This window comes from Gobio gobio, assembly GCF_949357685.1.
Source record: "Gobio gobio genome assembly, chromosome: 18".
NCBI classification, from domain to species: domain Eukaryota; kingdom Metazoa; phylum Chordata; class Actinopteri; order Cypriniformes; family Gobionidae; genus Gobio; species Gobio gobio.
In genome coordinates this window covers 47622895-47631638 of record NC_137111.1, presented here as the reverse complement: position 1 = coordinate 47631638, position 8744 = coordinate 47622895, and positions in this window count along the sequence as shown.

Here is an 8744-nt window from a genome sequence, read left to right as displayed (position 1 = left end):
TTTTTGACTGAAGAAAGAGATGAACATCTTAGATGAGATGGGGATGAGTAAATGCTCAGAAAATGTTCATTTTAAAGTGAACTAATCCTAACTAACTTTTTACTTGTTTTGAGAATTCTTGTTTGCACATATATAATCTGCACATGAAGCGTTATTTTCTTTACATAATGAAACAACAGTTGCATTTTATAGTAGCAATTGCAGCTACTACTACTTTTTTGCATTTTCCTTTAGTTGGACACTTCAAAATGACACTTTCCTGAAATTTTACTCACCCGCATCTTATCCAAGATGTTCCTGTCTTTCTTTCTTCAGTGGAAAAGTAATGACGTTTTTTGAGGAAAACATTCCAGGATTTTTCTCCACATAATGGACTTCAATGGGAACCAACGGTTGAAGGTCCAAATCAATGCAGTTTCAAAGGAAGGGCTTCAGAGGCTCTGCACGATCCCAGACGAGGAATAGAGTCTGATCTAGACAAACCATTGGATTTTTTAATAAAGAAATTAAAAATGTATATACTTTTTAACGTAAATTGCTCATTTTGCGCTGCTCTGCGACACCACGGATTGCGCATTTGACCTTTCCGGCGTGATTACGCAATCCGTGGTGTCTCAGAGCAGCGCAGCGCAAAATGAGCAATTTACTTAAAAAATTATATAATTTTTTTTTTATTTTTATGTCTGATGGTTTGTCTAGATCAGACTCTATTCCTCATCTGGGATCGTGCAGAGCCTCTGAAGCCCTTCCTTTGAAACTGCATTGATTTGGACCTTCAACCGTTGGTTCCCATTGAAGTCCATTATGTGGAGAAAAATCCTGGAATGTTTTCCTCAAAAAACGTAATTTCTTTTTGACTGAAGAAAGAGATGAACATCATAGATGAGATGCGGATGAGTAAATGCTCAGAAAATTTTCATTTTAAAGTGAACTAATCCTAACTAACTTTTTACTTGTTTTGAGAATTCTTGTTTGCACATATATAATCTGCACATGAAGCGTTATTTTCTTTACATAATGAAACAACAGTTGCATTTTATAGTAGCAATTGCAGCTACTACTACTTTTTTGCATTTTCCTTTAGTTGGACACTTCAAAATGACACTTTCCTGATATTTTACTCACCCGCATCTTATCCAAGATGTTCCTGTCTTTCTTTCTTCAGTGGAAAAGAAATTAAGTTTTTTGAGGAAAACATTCCAGGATTTTTCTGCACATAATGGACTTCAATGGGAACCAACGGTTGAAGGTCCAAATCAATGCAGTTTCAAAGGAAGGGCTTAAGAGGCTCTGCACGATCCCAGACGAGGAATAGAGTCTGATCTAGACAAACCATTGGATATTTTAATAAAGAAATTAAAAATGTATATACTTTTTAACGTAAATTGCTCATTTTGCGCTGCTCTGCGACACCACGGATTGCGCAATTGACCTTTCCGACGTGATTACGCAATCCGTGGTGTCGCAGAGCAGCGCAAAATGAGCAATTTACTTAAAAAATTATATAATTTTTTAAAAAAAAATTTTAATGTCTGTTGGTTTGTCTAGATCAGACTCTATTCCTCGTCTGGGATTGGTCAGAGCTTCTGAAGCCCTTCCTTTGAAACTGCATTGATTTGGACCTTCAACCGTTGGTTCCCATTGAAGTCCATTATGTGCAGAAAAATCCTGGAATGTTTTCCTCAAAAAACTTCATTTCTTTTTGACTGAAGAAAGAGATGAACATCTTAGATACTCCGCGTAATTTAAAAATACTACTGTTATTGTATCACAAAATGTAGTTTTAAGACTTTTTTTTGTTTTTTTAAAGCTCAAATCTGTGGTTTATTTATAAAGAGAGCGCCTATTTGAACATTTTATCTGGCGTTTTTGTAGTTGTGAGATCCAGTCGATAACCGGGCCCTCAGATCAGCCTTTCCTCGGCCAGTCCTTCTGCTGTCTGCCGCTGGCTCTGATGGCTCTGTGGTGGTTAAACATGAGATATAATTTGTCTTGTGTAGATCTAACGGCCGATCTTTGGTCCCATGAATCTATAATTTGTTCCCTGGCAAATCGTTTTGGCTGAGGGCAAAGTGAAGTTTCATTACTTTATATTATTAGGCTATTTAACTTTACCGTTGTAGCCGATTAGCGCTGACTTTATTTCTTATACCTTTTACTTATAGTTTTATAATGGCCTATTGATCACACATAAACTGACATTTAACAAAAAGAGACTGGGTTCTGTTTTATGTTATATTTAATTTTATCACAGTGATAATCATATATATGCACACTTATTGTCTGAACCACATATTAATATGTTTCATATTTTTTTTAAATGTAAACGAAAAGATGCAGGGTTGTGTTTTATATTTCAGTGAAGATAATCAAGGTGTGTGTTGCCTGTAGTGTTGTTGTCAAGACCACCTAAACCGAGACCAAGACAAGACCAGCACTCCTTAAATTTGTCTAAAAGATCCACTGTCTTAGAAATGACTTATATTTAATTAATTAATACAATTACAATAGTAAGACACTATAGCGCTGTGACCAATCAAATCACTAACAATAAAACTCATGGCACAGAAGTTGCATCTGAATTGGTACAATTACACCTGCATAAATAATGTTCAGATTAATTTAACATTAAAACATTAACATTATTGAACAGTCACAGAATCCTTCATTCAACCGATTTGTTCAGAGCAGCCGATTCATTTAATAACGAAACGTTGCCGAATTAGAAAGGACACAATTTAAAATGTACATTTTTAATATTAACTTCTTGTTTATTGAATGTTTGTATAAATCAATATCATTTGCAATCACGGTTATATTCATGAAAGCAGCTCTCTTGCTCTTGTGATATTATCTGTTATATTAAAAAAAAACAAAATTTTGTGGGCATTTATATTAATTTTGGGCATTTTTGAAACAATGCTGCATTGATTCTGAACCCGGCAGCACAGTAACACAAGAAAAACACATTGCAAAGAACTTACTGATTGCATTTTAAGCTGTAAGTTTTACATCAAATCACATTATTGATGTTAAATCAGACAATGCACCGGTGATTTAGTGATATCCTCAGTTGTGGTCTTGACTGGTCTTGAGATAAAATCCCGAGTCCGAGACAAAGACAAGACCGAGGAGAAATGCCAAGACCTTCAAAAAATGGTCTTAAGACCGGTCTCGAGTACTACAACACTAGTTGCCTGAACCACATTTTGTGGGGCCAGTACTGTTTAAGATTTTTTTAATGCAAATGAATAGAGGCAGGGTGGTGTTTTATGACATATTTCATTTTATTGTAGCCTAAAATATACATACAGAGATAACTGGGGAAGCCTGACGCAAGAACACATCTGTTCCAGGTGAAAAATACAGATTATTAAATGCATTCAAAATGTACTTGAGTATGTTTTTAGTACAATAGAAATATATTATAATCAGTGTCGGGGGTAACGCATTACAAGTAACTTGAGTTACGTAATAATATTACTTTTTCCAAGTAACTAGTAAAGTAACGCATTACTTTTCAAATTTACAACAAAATATCTGAGTTACTTTTTCACATTAATTTGACTGACAGCTCTCCTGCCCCCATGTTGAGAAAAATAAGTGCAGAGGCGTGTGTGTGAACATGAGGGTTATTGTAGTTCTAGACTAAATGTGAGCATTTATTCATCTCACTTTCACAATAAAGATTCTGTACTCCTCAAAATGAATAAAATCAGTCAAATGCAAAATCAGAGAACTATGCAAACCTCCAATAATTAAATGTTAAATAAAACAACTATTTTTATGCATAATCTACCTTTATATTTAATTTACCAATGTCTTGCTGCTGACCTTTGATGATGAAAATTACTAGATTTTTGTGTTTTTATTGGTAAAACTTTTTCCTCCTGCATCCTATTCTCCCATTATCCAGAATGGCAGCAGAGCTGCGCCCTCTACTGGTCATGCGTCAATTTGCATTTTTACCTCAGCCTGGGGCTTATTATTTCAATTTAGGTATGAAGAGGTCTTTACAAAAATATAACTTTTTATAAAAAAAAAAAAAATCAAGCCCAGCCCCGGTGAGAAAAAGTAACTTAAAAGTAACGTAACGCATCACTTTTCTTAAAAAGTAACTAAGTAACTCAATTAGTTACTTTTTAAGGGAGTTACTCAATATTGTAATGCATTACTTTTCAAAGTAACTTTCCCCAACACTGATTATAATGTATTTTTAATACATTTAATAGGAAGTCTTTTTTTACCTGGGGTTCCATGAGCAGAGTGCCGGACTTGTGTCCTCTTCGGGAGTTCGTTTTCCAGAGTCAAACTTGGCAAGTCAGAAGTTCACATACTTGGTATTGAGAAACGGCACAGGTCAGAGGGAAACTATCCAAAAACACAATAAAACACTAGGAGAATAACAGAAACAAGCTCGAACCGTGACAATAATGAAACAGCCTATTTTTTAATATGCACTTTTAGTATAAATCTGGGGCAGTTGCAACTCTTTTTTTTGTATTTTTCTTTTAGGATTTATGATTTGGTGGTGTTCGGTCATAAAGGTTTTGACACTGTGTGTACACACAAAAAATGATTCGAAAATGTTAAATGGTCCTGAAAAAAATAGTAAAAATAATAACACAACTTGTTTAGATTTATGATTTATGATTTTCAGTTGTGTTTTGAAAAATATATATTTCGTTTAAAATTTGAAAATGGTATTTTTGGGCGCAATAAATGTTTATAGATGTTAATATTTTTAGTGAACAACAACAGCACTGAATAAGTGTGATCATTTATTGTATAACACTTGGCCCTTTTTGTTTAAAAATTGTAGTAAAACTGTTTCTAAGCCTTTATTCTCTGATTAACCCACGTCTGGGGTCATTTATGATGCTGACGGACGGATAGTTTTTTCTTGTGAATTCGGTCATTTAATATTCATGTGAGGAAGCTAATCAATAGGCTATTCAGAGTGTGTTGTGTCCCTGTAACCTCAGTACTGATTACATCTCTAGTCTGAAGGGTTTATAACTTTTGACTAACCTCTGGTTTCACCACAGGCCTCCTCGAGCCGTGAGAACCTTCTGTGTCTGTGCTCGACCGGACTGTATTTGTGAATTATTGCTGATGTAGCGTGGGTTCTCGTTCAACAGATGTCAGAGGTCAGAGGTCAAGCCAATCAATCAACAGTGCAGTAATAATCACAGTTATAATGGGGAATGACATGCATGCATTTCATGTGTGTCTCAGATTATAATTTGGATCTAAATGTCAATATAACAGAAATAATGTGTGGAATATCTGGTGTAAAAATAGACTTAAAATGTAATTATTTTTAATGTTGGGGGGGAAATATAACCTCCTGATGACTGACAATAAATACCAATGATAAAAAAAATCTATTATAATTATATAATGCTTAAATTTCATGCTGCATCATGAACTTGAACTTGAATTTTAATGTGCCACAATTGAAATGGAATAACAGGAAGAGGAATTCTTAAAGATGTTCAACATAATCATACAATAGAGTAAAACACAACAAGTAAAATGTTCCACACTGTAAAAAATATCGCCTTGGTTTTACTCAAAGAAAATTAGTATTTTGAACTCATCTAATTTGTGACCAAATAGACCCTTAACCTCTTAACTGTCACCGTCCCGCTGACTGGACGCCTGGCACTCTTTTTGTGATCGCCTTTTTTCGTATCATATATTTTAGTAATTATCATAAATTAGGTATTATTATTCGAAAGCTTACGAACTCATAATTCATCCTGTGAAAACCGTTTTGAAATTGGATGTTGTGTTACCATGGAAACGGTACTTTAAATTCTTCTGGCGGGCTCCTCCCCCTAGTGGGCGGCGACATGTTTCATATTACAACAATTATTTTAACTACTTTATAATCCAAATCTTTTCTAATCTTGACAAAACACATATCATCGGAAAGTTCCATATTTGGTGACTGTTTTGTGGTGGAAGTGATATTTAGACAGACGTTTACAGGAAAATGCATAAAAAAAACGATCAATGGAATGTGGACAACACCCGGTGGCTATTTTTGGTACAGCGCCTAAACAAAATCTCATGGGGACTTTAATTTTGTGTTATCAACTTCAAATTTGCAACACAACTTGGTCAGACATGTGGCTTTGATTTTATAGTAATTTTAGAGTAAAACAATTTTTGTAATATATATATTTTATATAGAATAATATAAAAATATATAAATAATGTAAGTTAGATTTGTGTTCTAAATATAATATTTTAATTAAGAAATATGAAGTGTTGGTAAAATGTAATTATTCCAGGCCTATGAAACTATAAAACTGCCAGTATAGTTGGCGGCGTAATGGATTCTAGAATCATTCAACTAATTCGTTCTAACCGACTGTTCAAAAATGGTGAGTTATGCGAGAACGAAACCTACACTTTGTTTGAATTAATTTTTGTTAGAAAATAGCGAAAAACTGTAAAAAATGACCACTTGTTGTTTATTGAACTGTTGTATAAAAGTAATATCGCATTTTGCAATCGTGCTGATATAGGCTATTCTGGAAAATAGTACTCTTGCTCGTATGATATTGCTTAACTCATAATTTCCTCTTTAATTACTTTCAAACGAATGTTTATTTTTTTGTTCGTTATTAGCCTATTTTTAATGAAAATACAATAACAATAAAATAGTACAATAAAAAAACTTGCGTATATTAAACTTTTATTAAAAAAACGAATAAGACGGATGACGTAGCTATACCCGAATTATAACAAATAAATAAAAGATATTTGGAAATTCCCATGGTTTGTGTTTTTTTTTATTAACAAAAGTGATCTTGCTCTTGTGCCTCCGCTATTGTCCTGTCAATCATCTCGCTCGCGCCTATGATTACAGTTACAGTAAAATTTAAAACGCCAAAATTGTTGCTGCATAGCCCTCTGGCACTGGATAGTTGCACCCCTGGGTGTTTGCACTTTTTAAATAACCATAACTTGCTAAATTTTCTACCGATTTTCAAACTGTTTGGTTTGTTATAAACGTCAGAGATGTAGTTATGACACTGCATACTTATGAAAAATTATTCATAATTTGTTCAAGCATCCATAATTATAGCCACGTTAATAACGTTTATAAGAAACCAAACCATTTGTAAATGCTTTTATTGAGCAATTTGAACAAGCAGCAAAAATATTTTTTTACTGGCTCAACACTTACACTCTAAAAAACCCAGCTATTGGGTTGTTTTAACCCAGCATTTGGGTTAAATGTTGTCTTAAAACAATCCAATTGCTGGGTTAGTCCATTTTCAACCCAACTTGGGTTATTTTTAACCAAGCATTTTTTAGAGTGAATGTATTTAAACTTAATATTATGTGCTTAAAATTACAATTCTGCATTTCAGGTCCATTCAAATGTCAGAATCAGAATTATAATCTATTCTCACTCGAGTTCAGATGCTTGTATAGATGTGATTAAGCACTAGATGGCGCTGTTATTTAATATTACAGCATCTGGTTTATTTGTTTTATCATGTTGTTTGATACTAACCCTATAATCCTCAATTACCTAAAGTAACCATCCACATAAATTAGTCTACACTCATATTTATGAGTGATACTGTCACTGTTCATTTGTACACCGTTCAGTGAACTCAGGATATTATTGTTAATTATCGTTTCAAAGGGAGTGTGATTGTGCCAAAAACAAGGCCATGGTCTTTTGGATGGAGCCCAATTATTATATCAACAAAAGACCAAGCGCTGATGTTTGTTTTACATGATGTAATGAGTAGAACTACCTGATTTGCTGAGACAAGCGTTGACATCATGAATATTAATCAGGTCATGTGACTGGAAGCTCCATAAAGCCTGATTATATTATTAGTAAGATGAAATCTACATGAGCCAAGCATGTTTAAATCATGACATGAAGTGGAAAATATACATTTTCTCTCTTCTGCATATGAATATTCGTTCAAACTACACTTTTCCCACACAGTGAAAGTGAACGAGGACAGGGGCTGAAATAAAAATTTTCATAATTTGTTACCAGTAATTGGACAAAATTCCTGTTTGATCCCATTAGAAGCAGTTCTGCATATGTCGTAAATTAGCATTATATATATATATATACGCACAGACACTGTACATACACACTGATCAGGCATAACATTATGACCTAATATTGTGTTGGTCCCCCGTCGAGGCATGGCCTCCGCTTGACCCCTGAAGGTGTGTTGTGGTATCTGGCACCAAGATGTTAGCAGCAGATCCTTTAAGTCCTGTAAGTTGCGAGGCGGGGCCTCCACGGATTGGACTTGTTTGTTCTGCACATCCCACAGATGCTCGATTGGATTGAGATCTGGGGAATTTGGAGGCCGAGTCAACGCCTCAAACTCGTTGTTGTGCTCCTCAAAGCATTCCTGAAGCATTTGTGCTTTGTGGCGGCGCATTATCTGCTGAAAGAGCCACAGCCACAGGGAAAACCGTCTCCATGAGAGGCTGGACATGGTCTCAACAATGCTTAGGTAGGGACGTGTCAAAGGAACATCCACATGATGGAGGACCCAAGGTTTCCCAGCAGAACATTGCCCAAAGCATCACTGCCTCCGCCGCCACGCCTTCTTCCCATAATGCACCTGGTGCCATGTGTTCCCCAGGTGAGCCACGCACACACACACACACACACCCGGCCATCCACGAGATGTAGAAGAACACGTGATCATCAGACCAGGCCTTCTTCCATTGCTCTGTGG